General features: G+C 48.7%; 2 long non-coding RNA genes across 2 annotated transcripts; one reads left to right on the top strand and one right to left on the bottom strand.

Moving 5' to 3' along the window:
• Window positions 1–1,428: 1,428 nt before the first annotated feature.
• Window positions 1,429–2,043, bottom strand: LOC135383580 (uncharacterized). The gene is made up of 2 exons (XR_010419948.1): window positions 1,908–2,043; window positions 1,429–1,575 (listed from the first exon to the last, which is right to left on the bottom strand). It is a non-coding gene; the product is annotated as an uncharacterized LOC135383580 (long non-coding RNA).
• A 13,396-nt stretch (window positions 2,044–15,439) lies between these two features.
• LOC135383579 (uncharacterized) lies at window positions 15,440–16,054 on the top strand. Its single transcript, XR_010419947.1, has 2 exons — window positions 15,440–15,575; window positions 15,908–16,054. It is a non-coding gene; the product is annotated as an uncharacterized LOC135383579 (long non-coding RNA).
• The last annotated feature ends 2,945 nt before the right edge of the window (window positions 16,055–18,999 follow it).

Below are 18,999 nucleotides of genomic sequence, written 5' to 3'. Positions count from 1 at the left end.
GTTCGTTGTGGTGTGCCAAAACTTAGTTAGTCATATTAAACGTTCTTATTACAACACTCCAATTCGGTTATGTGTATTGTCATAAAGTAGATAACCTACTGGAACGGTTGTTGAGCTACATTCTGAACATGCTGACACGTGGCTTAGCTTACGGTCGTAATGCCTTGATTTTACAAAGAACATAGGCTGGGTTCCAATACCCCGGTTAGTCGACTGCCTAGCGGTCTAACCGGAAGTGCTGCCATGATAAGTCTCGTTCCAAATCTCGCCAAGTCCGCTATTTAGTCGGCTACCGCCTAGTGCGCATCGATGCAGTCTAGTTATACGCCTGACCATCTGACAGTCGGGATGGCTGACAGCGGGAAACGCTAGTACCTGCTGCGCTTGCGCCGTACGCATTTCTTGTGTGAGCAACGAGATGGCGCCACAGGCGCCTCGCCTAGGCAAGCCTGTTCCAATAGTTACAAGCAAAGGGGTCTACTCAGCTGCCTAGTCAGGTGGCTTCGCGGGCGCGAGGTATTGGAACGCAGCCATAGTAACAGCAAGCAAGTTAGCTGGTGTAATTACGACAACTGTAGCGCATCTTGAGTTTAGGAGGTCAGAACAAGAACAAAATGGTTGAGGAAACGGCGAAGAACAGGACGAGACGGACTCAAAACCAGGAATTGACTTCAATACATCAGGTACAAATACATGAAACGCAAAGACACAATGGAGTGTGAAAGGGTGAACTAGTTTTATATTTCAGAGCACATTTATTGCCTGACTAAGGCGGTCTAGTAGAACCCTATCTTCTGTTATTATACTTTCTCAGTAAGAAGTTGTATCTGCTTCCCCCATAGCGTAACACCGGTGTTGAGTCTGGTGACATTCGATTCTTCATTCTGGAAGACATGATTGCATGCGATTGTTCAGTGTTCACGCACCAAGACTAACAGCATGCTGAACTCATGCGATGCACATTGGAAGGAAACACATCAGAAGAAAAAGGGTTAAAACATGGGCTGGTTGGTAACTCATAGCTAAAAAACATAAAACCCTCAGTGCAGGGAAAGACGAGGCCGATACACAAAAAAGACGAGGACAGAGCACTGAACCGCCAACCAAAGAATTTTTATTTCCTGAAACGAGGCCTTAAAGCTCAGCTACGCCGATTTTCGAGTGTTACAGAATGGAATGGTACTCACACGATGTGTTCATAAGGGAACACTGTAGTAGTAATGTAACAACCCAAGATTTACACAGAAAATCCACGGCAAGTATTGCACATTTTACTTTAAATTATTTTAAAATTACTTTAAATTTTTTAAAAAATTTAAATTTTTAAAATTTTGAAATTTGGCAAAATCTGACTCAGTGCAATACTTGTCGTGGATTTTCTATGTAAAACTCGGGTTGTAGGAAATAAAAAACTAGATAGAAAGGAAGCAGACAGTAGGAAATGATTTATTTGAAAATCAACGACGCCATCTTGAAGAAATCCCGCCTGTGCGGGCGACTGGAGCACGACGGTTGCAGAGGCAGGTGGCACGCTAGTTCCAAGGCATCACACCAGATGGCGCCAGCATCGTAGCTCTATACGAGAAAGAGAACATGAAAGTACTAGCGACACGTAAAAATGGCAACACTGCTCGACAAGTCTAAGCATGCCAGAGCGCGGGGAAAAGGCCTAACCGCTACTGCTAAACAGCACGGAGAAAACACTACACATCGGGGGGAAAGGCTTAAGGCAATCGACAAGGCCTAACCACAGCGTCACAACACTTCGCGGCTAACACAAGGCGGGAACCACACGATGGTAAACGTGCGTCAACAGGCTTGGACACCGCTAAACAAGTCTAAACATGCGAGAAAAGGCTTAACACGAGCACGGTAAAACAACGCGCAAACATCGGTAAATCACTCACCTTTTTTCCCCGCTGCGACGGAGCGTCCGCTCTCGTCGACAGCCAGGGATCAAGTGACGACGGAGCGAACGACCGCACGTCTTCTCCCAACGAGAGCCAGAGGTGGACTGACGTAAGCGCCACTCTACGGGTGCTACGCATGCGCGCGCTCCTAGCGCCCTCTGCTCCACCCGACCGCGCATGCGCGCGCGCGCGCGCTCCTAGCTCCCTCTGCGCCGCCCGCGGGTGTTTTCGGTTTCGGCTCTCCGCTGCGCGCGCGCGCGCGCTCCTAGCGGCGACGGGTGGCTTCTGACTTCCGGTTTTACTCTCGTTTCTTTGCGCGCGCGTTTATCTGTATAAAGGCAGCGCGCACCGCGCTCGCGTCATCACTACGTGAATATGTTCAGCTACCACTCTTTACAAAATTGTTCCCGCACCCACGCTTCTTGGGAAGAAGTGGAGAAGGAATGTTTCAACAGCGAAAGTCCCCGCAACGAGCTCGTCATCACTGCTTTTCGCTACGTGATAGACATGGTAGGCTTTGGCAATATAGGAGAGATCTCGCCGGGGCCGCTGCAGGAGATGGTGCGTCGAATTTACGCCCGTTACAAGAACGTCTGCATAACGGTTCCGGACGGACCCCTGGGACTAATGAGCGAATTTGTGAGCTTGTCCAACGCAGAATTCAACTACATCGCTGCAGACATCGTGGACCTTCTCGCTCGTGCCATCGCTCATATTAAGCACGCTCTACGGAAGCAGCGACATTTGCAAGCAGTCTACATCGCCAACTTTGTCATTGATTTATTGAAATACCGCTTAGTTATTGACATGCAACGCATTAAACAGTCCGAATAACGTTGACGAGACTCTGTCTTTTCTTTCACTGAAACATGTTTATTGAATACAAACAAAGGAGTTGGACGATAGATGCCTGCCCCCTCCCCCCTCCCTGACTTGTCTGATCTAACGAACAGAACGAGATGATCAGACGTGTCAGAAAAGGGGAATCTTCATCGCAGCGTCGTCATTGCACGGGTCACGGTACCAGTACGATGACGGTATGGTCATTCTTTTCGTGCACCCATTCCGCTACCGCACTGCCACGATGACCCCTGCTTCTCCTGTCTGCGAGAGAGAGAGAGAGAGAGAGAAGCATATCTCGACTACAACTTTTATTCTCGATTACATGCGCGTGCAGCTCTTTGTTCCGCGGTTACTCGATCCCTGACGACGACGCTCTCGGGCTCTCTTCCGGGTTTTCCGATGCTGCACAAAGAGAGAGCACTATCGTAATCCTATACGCGTCAAAACACTAGGAAAGCTTACCGTATTCGCAGCTTCCATAAGGGAAGGAGTGTACGGAATCCACGAGATAGCGCTTGTCGTCGTAGGGGACCAAGCTCTTCTTGAGTCTCGAAATGGTGTACATTGTTTGCTTTATACTCTGGATGGTGCACTGCTTCTGAGAGACTGTCTTTTCATTGAACAGAGAATCTCGGTACACTTCGTGCAATAAATGTTTCCTCACCACGTCTTTCTTAACTCCCTTCGCTCTCGCGATCTGTTTGTGTGACCCAGCCAAGAGAATGCTGTACATTTTCGCTCGGATGGCTACGACTTCCTGAATAACACCACCTCCCGTCTCGTCTTTGAAGTACCCCATCTGGTTCGCGTGCTCGTCGTTGAAAAGCGGGTGGTCCGGTGGATAGGAAGACAGATCTAACTCATTCTCAATCTTCATGAGCTGTTCTTCCAGGCTTTCACACGTGAGAGAAAAAATTATGCTGTCCGTATCGCTATAGATCAATTGCACTGGACACGTCAAGCGAGAAAAGAGAGACTCGTAGATGAAGCTGTACATTCGGACTTTGGATATCTCTAGAATGGCAAAGCCCACGTAAAGGGGGTGCGTGCATTTGACCCTCCTATTCTGCATCTCGTATAAGATGCACTTGTCACTCAGAATGTGAAAATGCTGACTGCTGACGGAGCTAGCTTTTCGGAGCGCGCTTTCTTTGTCGTAGGCTATAGCGTACCTTTTCATGCGTCTCACATTTTGTATCGACTTACCGAACGTACTGTTGGACATGGTTTTGTACAAAAGTCGTTCGAATTTCGTGGTGGCGGCATTCCTCAACGTGACGTTTCTGTGCACGAAGGCTCGCAAAAAATTGTCTTGGCGGAACGAAAGAATGCTGTGAACACGCTTTATTTTCATGCCCAACCTCACATACAGTGCGAGCAATGCATAATGAACGACGTAGCGTTCTTTATCGTAGCACGTCAGCAAGAGTTTCTTTGTGGGAGGGGCGTTCAGCGCCAACGCGTCTTTCAAGTGTCGCTGGTAGGGGGAGAGTTCGTTCTCGTTCACACACCTGTGTTCGGGTGCCAGGGGAAAATCCCTGGTGAGTGCGTGCAGTTCTTCGGGGTATGTCAAGTCTACCACGTAGACGTAACCCACTTCCGAATCGTGAGGAATGTTGAGAAAATCGATCTCGCTCCACCTCGAAGGATCGACCCACTCAAAACCACCTGTCGGGAGATGGAAAGTCATCGCGTACGGGTACAAACTATTCACGTCGAGGTACTGGATAAAAGTCTTTTCTTGCTGTGGATCGTAATCGTCGCACTCCTCGTGATTAGCCCGACAGTATCTATGGAAGCTGTTACAAATGCCTCCCCTGATTCCTTTCTCGATCGTTTCGTACATCTCCTGATCACTTATGAGCTCGAGCTTGACTTTAGTGAACTTCAGAGCGCTGCTCCACGCGTAACTGGCAAGGGACACGGTGCGTAAGATATCTATCCTATCCGTTTCTTGCGCAATTCTCCTGAAATGCAGCACGACGTCGCAGAGCTGACAAGTGTCGAGCGTAACGTAGAGACGCGTGTAATCGCCCAGGTCCTTGCATTCGAACAATTCGAAAATCTCGAGGGCGTACTGATAGTCCTCGTCCGTGATCTCTTGGTCGTTCAGGTCACTTTTGAAAGCTTCCTTTGGCGGTAGTGCGGGCAAATTGTACGCTTCGAAACTGTCGACGAAGGTGTACGGGTAAATTCCCTTCTTGAGGAGGCGTCGGAAACGGTCACCAAACATTTGACGAGTACAATGAAACGCGCTCTCACCACCGCTGGCGAGCAGAGTTTCCACCAGGTTCGACAAGGACAGGTTGAAAAACTGCGTGGTATCGCGGAAATGGAGATCTCCAATATTGAACCCTCTTATCTTTTCCGAACTCGAAGCTAAGATCCACGGTTCACCCATATTTAGAACGTGCATGTATCGGAGAAGGGAGCTCAAATCGTATTGCAGGTTGTGCACGCACACGACGAGTTCTTTGGTATTACGACACGTAAGGTTACACGTATCACACAGCGTCGCGACAAAATTCGAAGAACCGGGCTCTACGAAGTGGGTGTGGTCGTGATGCGACACTTTCCGTGTGTGTCGGTTAAATTCGATTCCACAAAATTCGCAGTGCGTAGCGCTCGCGTGCCGAAAGTGGTCTTCCACACTCATGACCAACGGTGAGGGAAGACGGTTCAGCCTATGGATTTGTTCGCTAAATCCCTTGAGCGCGAACAAGCATTTTTCTGCCGCGTTGGGTCCCAAATAGCCATCTACGCCCATTATTTTCCCGTCACAACTCCGCACTACAACGATGCTGTACGAACTCATCCTGTGCACACTCACGGCGTCCTTAACAAGTGCATCCTTTTCCAAGACGCTCTCCGTGTCTAACACCGCGAAATAGGGGTAGGGATGCGTGTACTGTATCTTGTTGAAGGAGACACTCTCCCCCGCTTTTGGCATTTCGAGGATCACTTCGTCTACGTCTCGACACAGACGTTCGTGCTGCTCCAACGCCTGTCTTGTCCCATAGCCGCTCGTACACTTCTCACAATAAAAATAGTCACCACGTCCCATGAAAGTGCTAAATTTTTTAATGCCATAGAAATGCTCCCTAACCTCGAGCAGATAGACTTTATCCTTATAGAGCGTACAGGGAACCCGTCCGGTAGATATCGAACTCGTCTGCTCGTCGAACACGTAGATGTACACGGAGATTTTGTTTTTTCTCTCCCACAGGGTAATGTCTTCGTAAGTGACTGGGAAGTAGGGGGGCCAGTACGTCACGCGCGTCTCCGGGTTCCGCGGATTCATATATTTGTGATATCTGACATAATGGTTTGCATTCCTCTTTAACGGATGCAAGAGTGCCAGCACGCTATACTTGAAACATTCGTTTTCGTGGTTCGGTGGAAGTTTGACGTTTGTGAGAGTCTTTCGTTTTCTTTTTAGCAGCTCGGGAAGCTCGATCGTGCACCCAATCCGCTTCGGTTTTAAGCGCGTTAGTTTTAAGTCGACACATTGGACGTCGTTCGAGGTGAAACCAGACCCTTCTCTCGCATAGTTTTCAACGCGTTGCGAGGATTCTGCGATAGCAGCATTTATCGCACCTTCGATTTCTTGACGGTTATGAACCACTCTCATGTGAAGGTTCACGTGAAGGAGATGAGAAGTCAACCCGTCGGCTCCGTCCTTAACCATGAGCGCTTTCGAGCACAGACAAAATTTGAAAGGCATGGGATAAGCTTCGAGGACGCGCGCGATTACTGGAGCTATGCTCGGTAGATAGAGTCGCAAATCGTCGACGTTGTCGTCGTGCGGGGAGCAGAGAAGCGTGTACCTAGTAGCCGTTCCGTCGAATGCCTCGTCTGTGACAAAAAAAGGAAGGAATCGTCTCTCCGTGACGGAGGGATGATTCTCTACGACGTGTTCTCGCAATTCAATGATTCTACGACCCTGGACAGGCTCAGCTTCGTTTTGAAATTCTGGACTTGCACCTGGTGATTCATCTCTAGCCCTACCAGACAGAGGAATGAAATCTGCATAGGACTGATCCCCTTCCCACATGAGCAATTCGTCTGCATTGTCGTGCCCATCTAGGGGTTCGTCGTCGTCGTCGTCGTCATCCGTTTCAGGTATTACGAAAGGAGGACTACTGACTCTGTCGTCGTCATCTGAAAGGACGACTGGGCTGTTACCGAGATTCTCTATTCTAGCTTCGTGCTCTCTTTCTACGGCCACGAGCATGGCATCGATGGGGTCGTACTGACATACGAGACAGCGCGGCACTGCGGTCAAACAAAATCAGTACGAGATTCCCCCTCACGAAACAATGCTCACTTTTCCATTCAGTTGAGGAACGCTTGAGATTGATGATGAGAGAAAGGATGGGATGAGTCCCTGTGTGTGTGTTCAGTGTCATGCGGTGACAGCGGCTATTGGTTCCTGAAAAACAATGTCATACATAGAATACACTCTCACAGCAGAGACGGTCAACTTACATTCTGCTCCACGAAACGCCTCGCGTCGTGGATGGATGCCCCTTGTGGGCTTTCGATCAATCGTCGTAGAACCAGCGCACCTTTTATAGTCGCTACACCGCTCTCCTCCTCGTCCTCGCATTGCGACGGTGTCGTCTGTACTTTGACCACCCCGCCTTCCGTCTTTCGCGCCTTTTTGCGATGTCGCATATGACAATGATAATACCATCGACGTTGAATAAAACATTACACTATTTTCTAGCTAACACTCTGGGCCGACTTGTATATGATGACGAGAAGACCCAGAGTGGGATTCGAACCCAGGATCCTTCTACACTGGGCGCGACACACTAACCACCAGTCTAATTCGTGCTGCGTGACGTTTTTCGTATTGCGGGGTTCGTGTCTACACACGTCACAACATGTTCAAACACGTCCAAACATGTTCAGACACGTTCAATGACGTCATAGAGAGGGTGAGAGGAACGAGTGTGTCCAGGGGCGACTTCGCCGCCCGTGTCTGAACACGTCCAAACATGTTCAAACACGTCTTAACATGTTCAAACACGTTCAATGACGTCATAGAGAGTGAGAGGCAAAGCTTTACTATAAATGTCGAAGCGAATGGTCGATCGTCATTCCATCATGATCAGCTTGGTAGATCCTCGTAAGTAATACCCATGACGTCATCATCGCCGAAATGTTTGAAGAGTTTCGTTTCCAGTGTACAACACTTTTGCTGCGCGTGAAGTCGGTTTTTTCCCGCCTCACATATTTCGGGAGATTGGCAGCGCCCGCTTCTTCTGCACCAATTGTGGTGGATTGTGGTCCAAAGGTACGCTTCCTCGTTATTTTTTTAATACGTTCTATAACCAGTCACATTTTTTTCAGAGCAAAAGCATTGGACGGACCGATTGATTCGCCCGTTTCTCGGTTGTCGGACGGTACCGTTCGACGTACGTTGCGAAGGACTTCGACTATTGAAGGAAGATGGAGAAGATGGACCATCAGTGTCACTCTGTGACTGAAGAAGATTGTACGTGTGTGTGTTTGAGTTAAAAAAAACACGCGTTTCTCACACTCCTTTCGTTGCAGATTACGAATGGCTACTGACGGGAGATCTACCCCTGGTCCTAACCTTCAAGCCTCCTCCAAAGACCTTCTTTTTGCGAATCGGCGATCAACTGACTACCTGTCGCTGCGGTGGACTCTGGTCGAGAAACCCCAGCCATTGGTTAGACTCGAGCCTTCGTCCGTATTTGGGCTGCCTTCCCGGCTACGAAACCAAAGCTGGAGCCTAATTCTTGTGTAACGAGAAATAAAAAAAGGTTGTCTACTCTCATTCCGTCTCAGTCATGATGACGCCCGAGCAGAGGTTTGCCACCTTTGTGCAAACGCGAATGTATCGGGACTTGCTGCGATTACGCGATTATATTCACGGCGATAGCTGCGAGGGAGACTTTCGCTCGATTCTCAAGACGATACCCCTACGTCTGTTCACCGTCAGTGGGAAGATTGCAAAGAAAATGAAGCGTTTCGTAGATTACAAGCTCGAGCTGTTGGAAAAGTATAGACGAGGAGAGACAGTCGACCCGTGTCTCATCAACGCGGGTTTCAACCGACCTATCGTCCGTCGCTACTGGCTTCTCCACACATCCCTCGACGTCACGGTGCAGACCGGCGACGACGACGGCGGTGAGCGTCGGGTCAGCACGTTGGAAGATCGTCTCGCAAGGGTCTTGTGTATGTCGTGAAAAAATAAATAGTCTATTTTTTACGAAACGAGTTCGCTCACGAGGAGACGTTTTATTGTTTCGTCATTCTCTTCGAGGTTACAGGAAAACATGGATACACAACTTTTCAAGCTGTAGCGTTTCGACATGCGCGTGGCTACGTAGATACAAAAAAGCCCGCAGTAAGGCGAAAAAGGCGATTGAATACACTTGTCGTTATACTCGTCCACTACAGGTAAAGTCTTTCGAAGGTTTGCTTCGATGGGGGGAAGTCCGTAGCTGTCGAAAAACACGGCAGACCCGTCGTAGTTTTTCAGGTAGAGCACCCAGTGCTGCCCGCGCCTTCTTCGCTCTTCCGTATTGATGATTAAATAACCGGGCTTGCGTAAAACGAAGGCTTCGTCGGAAGCGCAAATGCCTCTCAGCATGGAGGAAGCGAGGGGGTTCAGGGACACGAGTTCCAAGATGTCGCTCTCGTACATCTTTTCTTATGGGAAGGTGACCGTACGGTCCTTGTCGACGTACATGAGCTTGGGACACTCGGAAATCAAGAGGACGGTGACCGCGTGTGGAAGGGCTTTAGCGAAGCGTAATTGCAGGCGAACGTTTCCTTTTCGCCACTCGTTCAAATGCGAAGGAGAAGAACACTTGTCCACGTCCAAGTTGAAGTAGAGAAGGAACCCGTTCGTTTTAAATCGCTCGTAGCTATACTTGAAATGTTTCTCTCCCAGTTCTTGCAAGAAGTTAAAGTAGGGAATTTTGACGAGGTCGTTCTGAAAGTCGTACTCGGCTCGCACTTGCTGGCCGTCCACGGAGAGCATCGAATGAGACAGGTCGTAATGACGGAATTTGTAGGGGTTCGATTGGATGTCGCCGAGAAAGTCGGACGTGGCGAGCAGGGCGACGCATAATTTGGAAGGTACCCTTTCGGGGTAAACGTTTTCAAAGTGAGCGTCCAAGCTCCCGGCACTCAAGCTCCGCACCTTGGTTTCCAATCCGCGTAACACGTAGATGGCCGGCGTGGTCTGAAGCCGCCGCTCGTATTCCAAAAACAGGGAAGGTGCCAGCGTCACCTTTTTCAAGTGTAACGTCATTTCTTTAATGTCCACCTCGTAATTGTACGTTTTCTTGTCTTTGGGGACCGATACGAGTTTAAATTCGTCGTTGTTTAACAGGAAAACGACGCGAATTTCGACGGCAGGTACCATCAGGCGCGGCTGTTGAAACAGGTCGGTATTGATCTGTCCGACCAGGTTAAAGTATTTTCCACCCTTCGTCGCTTCGTAACGTTGTTTCGGACCGCGAGACGAGACGTCGTAATCGTCCTTTAAATGTTCGTCGTCCTCGACATAAAGTCCAGCCGCGTGCACTGTTTCTTGAGCCGCGGGCGTGGAATGAAGCACGACGTCCAAAATACTCCTGTAGGCGTACAACTCGTTGGAACTGACGAGTTTGTTGTTCGCGTAAACGGTGACCGTCTTAAACATGCCGCTCAACAGGTGGTTTATTGGGAAAACGACATCTTTCTCGTCCATTTCTTCCCCGTCGTCGCGAACAATGCGCACGGTCAAAGACACGAAACTGCCGTAGAGATCCAAGTGTGCCCTTTGCAAATTTTGAATACAAAATTCGATCACGGAATTATTTACCCCGTTGACCGGATAAAAAAGTTGGTACGAAGTATCTTCCACGCCGTATTGAATGGAAGGGGGTTCGAATATCATCACGTCACTCGTAAGACAATGCGGTGACCGTTGCGTCTGTATTTTTGCTTTCGTTGACGTCATGGCGGAGCGCGCGCAGCGGATGTGTGACCTTCACGGCCTACCAAAGATATCTGCAGGTGCGTCGTGTGTCGGCGCCTTTTGTTGTCTTTTGCGGCGTTTCTTTCCATTGTTGTTGTTGTTTCCAGAGCCCTCCATGGAATCCAGCACGTCTCTCCCCGTTGCTATGGCCGTCTTTTTTACTGCGCGCGATATTCCTTCGCCATCGGCCAAATTCCGCGCCAAGCGCTTCAACGTTCTCTTGGCGATCGGTTTTATTTGCTGCCACATGGGAACGATAAACTTGGATATGTTGCTCAACACACCGCCCCCTCGTTGGAAAAGGGGTCCCGTGTACACGGGAATTATTTTGGGGGAATTACGGTACATATTTGAAATGCAACGTTAGATTGGTTCTGCCTTTGGACCGCAACGGCAAACGTCTTCCCGTTTCGTCCGCGAGAACGATCGTCACTGAGGGAATTTCGAATTGAGACAGGTTAAAATACTGGATGTTATCTAACGTGTAGGTGACGACGTGCTTGTCTTTCTCGTAATAAAAGGGTAGTATTTTTAATATAGGTTTTTTCCCGCTCCCCACGTACGTGGGTTCCACGATATCCGTGTACACGATTATGTTGTGAAACGGGGGTTCCAGGAGTACCTCGACGGAGCTCGTAGCATCCTCATCCCTTGTGAACACGGTACGCGATTCGAAGCCCAAAAGCACGGCCAGGTACTCGGAAAGTCTTAGGGTGGAGGTGCCCTCGGAAAGCCGAATTTTACATTTCTGTTCGGTTCCGTCGAAGCTGAAGCGCGCGCGTTCGCCTACGCGCTGATTAATCGCATTTAGAAGTGCTTGCGGCGTCGCATAATAGCCGGGAGGCAGATGTACTTGCAAAGATCGAGGAATTTTCGTCTTGATCGTGAAAGAAAATTGACGCGCTACGGGGAGAGAGACGCGTAGCGTTTCTTCGTGTCCCTCGACGGGTGTGAGATGTAGCAGCTTGACAAAGGGTTCCGGTACGTGCAACCCTTTCGGTGTTTTCAGAGAGTACACGTTATCCGCGAATTCTAGCGAGGCGTCCAGCTTGTGCGTCTGGAAATACTTGTTGAGTGTGTTCCGTAGGGACGTGGTTTCCGAATTCAGAGTGACGTCGCCGAAAGCGACGGGTGCGGCGTGCTCCAATAAGATGGAGGTGGCTTCGCGTTCGCTCAATTTGGGGGGTTTCACCGCACGACCTGCTTCGCGGGACGCTAGCGAGGCGTCGAGCGCCTGTGCGAGCCGAGGGTCCAATTCCACGGCTTTCACGTCCACGGGTAAGACGAAGTCGTATCGCGATTTATTGTACGCGAAAGAAACGTCGAATTCCGAAAGGGCTTTTCCCAAATCCCTCTCGAGATCCGAGGTGACACGAAAAGTTCTGCCGGCTTCCACCGTGTCCTCGAAAGAAACCTCGATTTTCGCATCTTGCCTTTCGTACCCGATATTTAAAAAATCGTTACTTATGCTGAGATCCATCAGACCGACTTTATACCGATTCGAGAGCTGAAGCGGACTATCGAAAGCTACCGTGAAGGCGTTGAGTTTATTCGAGGGAAACTTATCCATGCTGGCGTTCGAGAGCAGGTGGACGTAGATGTCCGACATCATTTCCCAATCTTGACCACGTCGCTGCTCGGAACCCAACTGTCGTGTTCTTTGTCGTAACCGAACCAGCGAACCAAGGAGAAGCTCTGACCGTTCAGTTGCTTCTTTCTGAGCACTTTCGTTACTGGCCAAGGCTGATTGGCGTCTCGGGTTACGACGAGTACCTCCTCCGGGTAGAAAGATCCGTCCACTTCCTTACCCCGGTAATCTTCCAGGTGTACGACGGGAGGAGAGGTGTCTCTCAGGCGGGAGACGGTGAAAATCTGAGGCGACCAACTCCCTTCCGAGCTCTTATGAAAACCTTTTCTGTGAAGTAGGACCCTCACTTTATCCCCCAGTTTGAGCTTCTTTTTCACGGAGGGTACGACGGGCTTCCCATTTATCTTATTGAACAGCTCCAATTCGTTTTCGGGCGTGACTTCGGACGGGCTGATGCCCAAAGTCCTGTGTTTGGTGGTGTTGTAGTCGCGCACGATCTTGGGAAGCGCGGAAACGAAGTGGTATTTTCCCGTTACTCTAAAATAACGGAATATTCTGTCGCGTAAAGTGCGTATGACGCGCTCTGCCTGCGACGCTTTGATTACTGGAGAGAAGGTAGAATACATCTGTACCTTCTTTCGTGAGAGATACTCCTTGACGGTCTTGTTGTAGAATTCCCCACCTCTGTCGCAAAAGATGCGTGTAGGTACGTTACCTCCCCGAAAAAGTCTTATCATGGCCCTTTTCATTTCGGCGGGGCGCTTCGTCTTTAGCGGGAGGGTGCGCAGAAAGCGGGAGAGGGAATCGATTGCCACGAGAATGTAGCGGTAGCCACCGTTGAATCTCTTGTATTTTGAAAAATCGGCGAGGTCCATTTGCCACACGTCGTTGATCTTGAGCGCGATGATGCGTCTCCTATTAAACTTTCTTCTGACCGGATGGTGGAGCGTGTAGGCATCCAGCTTTCTGAGAATGGCGAGAGCCTTCTTTTTGCTCAAGTGATGCGCTTTTCTATAGCGTTCCACACCCCCCAAACCACCCTCTGGTTTCTCATATCCCTCCATAAGTCGTCCACGCAATGGAGGCTTGCTGCTGCTGCTGCTGCTGTTGAGGCTCGCGAGATTTGGGTAGAGAAATCAGACGCAATAGTTTCGAGACTTTGGGGAACCAGGAAGGTTTCTTTCCCGTTTTACGTTGCAACAAATAATTGACGAGTTCGTAAACGGAGGAGTGTCTGATGGGCTTGCCCGACACGGAGACACAACCCTCGCGATCCCAGGAAAGAACCTTCTTTAATTCCGAGACGACCCTTTCCGCTTCCTCTTCGTCCACCTCTGGAGAGAGGAGCGAATAGTCAAAGTCATTTGTAGCGTCGGACGCCTTGTTTTTATTGTCGTAGGGGTCAAATCCGTACTGCTTGAGTATACGATACAGTGCTTGCAGTATGAGTTTCACTTTGACGTCGTCACTCTCCTTCGAGGAAAGAATGTTTCCGATGGAGGTGGTCACTTCAATTCTCTTGGCCATTGGCGAAAAGGTTCAACACGGCGGAAAGCAGGAGAGGAACCACCGACGAAAGAACGCCCTGTCCTCGCTGCTGAGACAGATAGCGCTTCAAACGTTGCGGATTCTTGTGAATCTTTTTGTAGGCGAGCCGTCGTAAAAAGCGTTTGTGCTTCTTCAAACGCGCGAACGTATCTGGAGCTAGAGCCACCTTTCCGTTCAATACATTGAGGCAAATTTCGGAGAGGTGTTTCATGTCGGACGAGGACGAACGTCTCAAGACGTCGCGGCGGCGTGGAGGGGGTAGAGTGGAGAGTACTTTGAGTAAAGTGAGGTGAGGGCGGAGATTCATTTCGGAGCGTAAATATATTGACGTTCTCCCGGAAAGATATTGCTACGCAACCTGTGATCCTCGTGCGTATAGTTGTGAAGATCCACGAGTAAATATGCGTGGGGCGACGACATCGCTTGTTTATATGCGTCCAGAAAATACTCCAATCTTTTTCTGCCAAATAGCTGTTGGCCGAAATGTTCCATCTGGTGCACGCTGCGCACGGTGCGCCACAGGACGACGTAACTGGCGTTGTAGGATATTGTTCTAAAATGGCTACTGTCGAAAAAGATGTTTTGAACGAGTAAGAAGATCGACGCGTTGGCGTGGTGAGAACCCCGAATGAAAAGATCGGTCACCTCCTTCAAGGAACCGGCGTCGGTCATGTGATCGTCGACGACGATCAGCGTAGCGCGCGACGTGTCCCACTCTCGCGGTAGCTCCTTGGTAAATTTTACGGAGTCCCCGAATTCGTCCTGCATGCTCGGCGAAGCATATTTCTGCACGTAGAATATTTGTGACGGAGGCTTGTCTACCACGTCGTTCAGGTTCCTCAACACGTTAGCAACGAAAGTAGATTTGCCGCACATGGAGGGGCCGCTTAAGATACAGCGAAAGGGATGACGGAAACGAAAAGGTTCGGGGGAAGACATGTTGCGTGCGTACACGTTGCACGAAGAAAAAGAAGAGACTGAGACTCGAAGAGAAATGTATCGCTTTTATTTACACATCCTCGTCGTCGTCGTCCTCTACATCGGAACTGCGTTCCCAATACAGATTGTCCAGGCTAAAGTTGGACTTCTTTTTCGCCAGTCTGTCCGCCGCTAAGATGCGGTCGAGCGTCTTCATCTTGTCCTGACACATTTCTTGACGCGCTTGCAACCATTCCAGGCGGTGGACTTGAAAGGCTTCCTCCACGATGCCGCGAATAAATTCGCGAAGTTCTTCGTTTTTTGTCTTTTCCTTGCGACGACGAGAAGCGCAGGAGAATAAACCACACATGGCGTTTTTCACGTATCGCTCAGAATGATGACGCGAGCGCGGTGCGCGCTGCCTTTATAGAGATAAACGCGCGCGCGCGCAAAGAACGGAGAATGAAAGCGAAACTGAAAAGCCACCCGTCGCCGCTAGGAGCGCGCGCGCGCGCAGCGGAGAGCCGAAACCGAAAACACCCGCGGGCGGCGCAGAGGGAGCTAGGAGCGCGCGCGCGCGCATGCGCGGTCGGGTGGAGCAGAGGGCGCTAGGAGCGCGCGCATGCGTAGCACCCGTAGAGTGGCGCTTACGTCAGTCCACCTCTGGCTCTCGTTGGGAGAAGACGTGCGGTCGTTCGCTCCGTCGTCACTTGATCCCTGGCTGTCGACGAGAGCGGACGCTCCGTCGCAGCGGGGAAAAAAGGTGAGTGATTTACCGATGTTTGCGCGTTGTTTTACCGTGCTCGTGTTAAGCCTTTTCTCGCATGTTTAGACTTGTTTAGCGGTGTCCAAGCCTGTTGACGCACGTTTACCATCGTGTGGTTCCCGCCTTGTGTTAGCCGCGAAGTGTTGTGACGCTGTGGTTAGGCCTTGTCGATTGCCTTAAGCCTTTCCCCCCGATGTGTAGTGTTTTCTCCGTGCTGTTTAGCAGTAGCGGTTAGGCCTTTTCCCCGCGCTCTGGCATGCTTAGACTTGTCGAGCAGTGTTGCCATTTTTACGTGTCGCTAGTACTTTCATGTTCTCTTTCTCGTATAGAGCTACGATGCTGGCGCCATCTGGTGTGATGCCTTGGAACTAGCGTGCCACCTGCCTCTGCAACCGTCGTGCTCCAGTCGCCCGCACAGGCGGGATTTCTTCAAGATGGCGTCGTTGATTTTCAAATAAATCATTTCCTACTGTCTGCTTCCTTTCTATCTAGTTTTTTATTTCCTACAACCCGAGTTTTACATAGAAAATCCACGACAAGTATTGCACTGAGTCAGATTTTGCCAAATTTCAAAATTTTAAAAATTTAAATTTTTTAAAAAATTTAAAGTAATTTTAAAATAATTTAAAGTAAAATGTGCAATACTTGCCGTGGATTTTCTGTGTAAATCTTGGGTTGTTACATTACTACTCACTGTGTATGCATTATGTATGCAAAATAGTTATCCCAAACTCCTCACGGTTTTCCGAAAAAGTGAATTTTTAGTTTCACTGATATCCCGTCTTGTGGCCCGCAAACCCTGTGTCGACGACACATTCGTGGTCTGCCCGCGCTCCGGCTTGGCATGACTTTTGGCTTGGTTTCTTCCGCCAAGCCGGCCAGTTTCTTCTGCCTAGTCGTCTGCTGCGCAGATTCACATTGGGGAAGTGATAAACAGTTCGCTATTAGGGAGCCAGTATATTTCTGGACTTCACTAAACCCACGAGGAACGTGAGTTTTGCTTCCTTCGACTGCAAAGCATTTGCTAGGCCAGTAGAGACTTCCTGGTGTGATTCGTGTTCTGTGCTGCGTGCCGAGAATGTGTGAGCGTTTTGCTCCCGTCTGCAAGAACACTTCAGCATGCAGTTACAATGTTTCAAACCACAATTTTCCGAAAGGCGAAAGAGAAATCTATTGACTGCAACAATCGGTTACAACTCCGACTGGGTGCCAGCTTCGAAAGGAGCGATTTGATCTGTGTTCATCTGGCTCATACGAATGTTACGGAAGCAATGCGCAACTTGTTTCACAAGAAGCCGAAGATGTCTCGTCCGGGATGCTGTGCCAACCTTATCTGCAGCAGGAGATTGCAGGGGCAGGACTAGGCAGCAGATAAAGGTAAGACGCGTAATATGTTAGACAAGTCAGTCATGCGGTGCAAAATTGCATCACGTAGAAGAGAAAAATACGCTATCTGTCGGTTACTGCTTCATCCTTTAGAGATTACGCCCCAGCGGGTGTATTCTCAGTACAGATTTGGAATTGCCTTATTTGTTAAATGATTTCGCAGGCATGCTGGCACCACCGAAAAGCTTGCACTCCACGTCTCAACTATCACCGTCTGGGTTTCAAGCTGAAGGCTGTCCCCAGTGCCAACCAGACGCCCCTTCAAAGTTCATCTGTTTTTGTTGACGGAACAGTGACACCTGGTACTGAGACATTTCATTTTCTGATTAATCAAGTGCATTCCATCACTTGTGCTCGACTTCTTGTGTTCGTATACCCTTGCTGTTGCTCGCTAGCTTAGAGCAACCATGCCTGAGGTGGCAGCGCTTTCAGAGTACATTTAAGCAGTATCATCGTATCATATGCACGGCAGCAAATCTTGTGTATTTTGAGTAAGGTATAAATTCAATGTTGGCTCAGCTGTTGTATTTTGGTCACAAATAAGGTGTTTTTCCAGAGCGCTAGAGGGCAGTTCAAGCAGTTTCATGTGTGCAACAGCACATACTTTTTCTCAGTTTTGACTAAGGTAAATCGAAATCTTCCAGTTGATGTCTTTTGGTCATAAATTATGTTTTTCGAGACATTCAAACAGCATCATGTGTGCAACAGTGCATACTTTTTCTGAGGTGAAGTAAGGTAAATCTATCCGCCGTGGTGTTCTGGCAGTGCAGCAGAAGCTTGTGTTGCATTCAAATGGTATCATGTATACAAAAACTTGTTTTATGCCTTTCTGTAGCTGCTGTACTAATATTGTGAGTACAGAGACATTCCTGCAGAACATATCGGAGCATCATGTGTGCTATTGTTTGTATCATCTGCAGCAGTATATTGATAATGTTAATTATTCAATGACTTCAGCTAACATTTACATTCTTACTTCCAGGTAAACCTGTCACGCAGATGCCCTACCCCTTGGTATGCATAGTTCCCGTGCAATGAAATCGTGGGGAGTTGTCCGAGGTAGGGAGGTGTCAGACTTTGGAGGTTTTACTGTACTATAGAGCATTCTACATCATGTAATCTAACAGTTGTTCACGTTTGGATATTTTAACCATGGAATTTCCCCTGCATGCACCATACCATGTCCAAACACGAACAACTGCTAGAGAGCAGCATGTACTGTTTCCGTATAGCACTTATGGCTCTTTACTATACTATACGGCACTACACGTCTTTTTTCTGCTACAACCAGTAAACTACAGTAAAGATTTAGAAATACTGTGTCATACCATAAAGCACTATGGGAAATGACAGTTTGAAAAACTGCAGAAGACTGTCATTAGAATGGGGGACATGTTCTACAGTGAAATTTTTTACAGTGTGTGCTGTACCACGTAATGCACTGCAGGCCTACCACAGTATGGTAACGCTCTGAATACTAATTTGCTCAAAAAACGAATGTGTGCGTTTCTTGTACTAACTTCCCCTTATGCAAGGTTGTAGAAAAATGTTTTCAGCTAATGGGGAGGGAGAGGACATCATTCTGGAGTCTCGTTGACCTACAATGTGTCGTGTGTGAAGGTCATTTTGAAGAGTGTAGGTGGTAAAAGACTGTGTTCCCACATTCTTGGCAGTGTTGACTAATAACCATAATGAACTCGAGAGTACATTTGTTGCTTCATATATTTGTGTCATGGCAAAGTATGTAGAGATACATCTGTCTCAACATGCAGGTGCCAAAACTGCTTCTTGTGCCTAAAATATGACAAATAGTTGTCTGTTCAACACCACTAATCATGTGCCGGCCTCCATGACCTGTCTGTGACATTCCAAAGTGATTAACATGTCCCATAGATGTGTGCAATGCTGAAGATGATTGTGTACCTTCTATGGATTCTTGTTTCAAGAAAAGTACTGTGTGATTTGCTAACAGCACCTAGCTGTACCTTCACAATTCTACATAAAAATATGTCAAGTTTCCGGAAGGAAACATCAT

The sequence above is a fragment of the Ornithodoros turicata genome, chromosome 2 (assembly GCF_037126465.1).
Source record: "Ornithodoros turicata isolate Travis chromosome 2, ASM3712646v1, whole genome shotgun sequence".
Classification (NCBI taxonomy): Eukaryota; Metazoa; Arthropoda; class Arachnida; order Ixodida; family Argasidae; genus Ornithodoros; species Ornithodoros turicata.
This window is presented reverse-complemented; position numbering and strand designations above follow the sequence as displayed.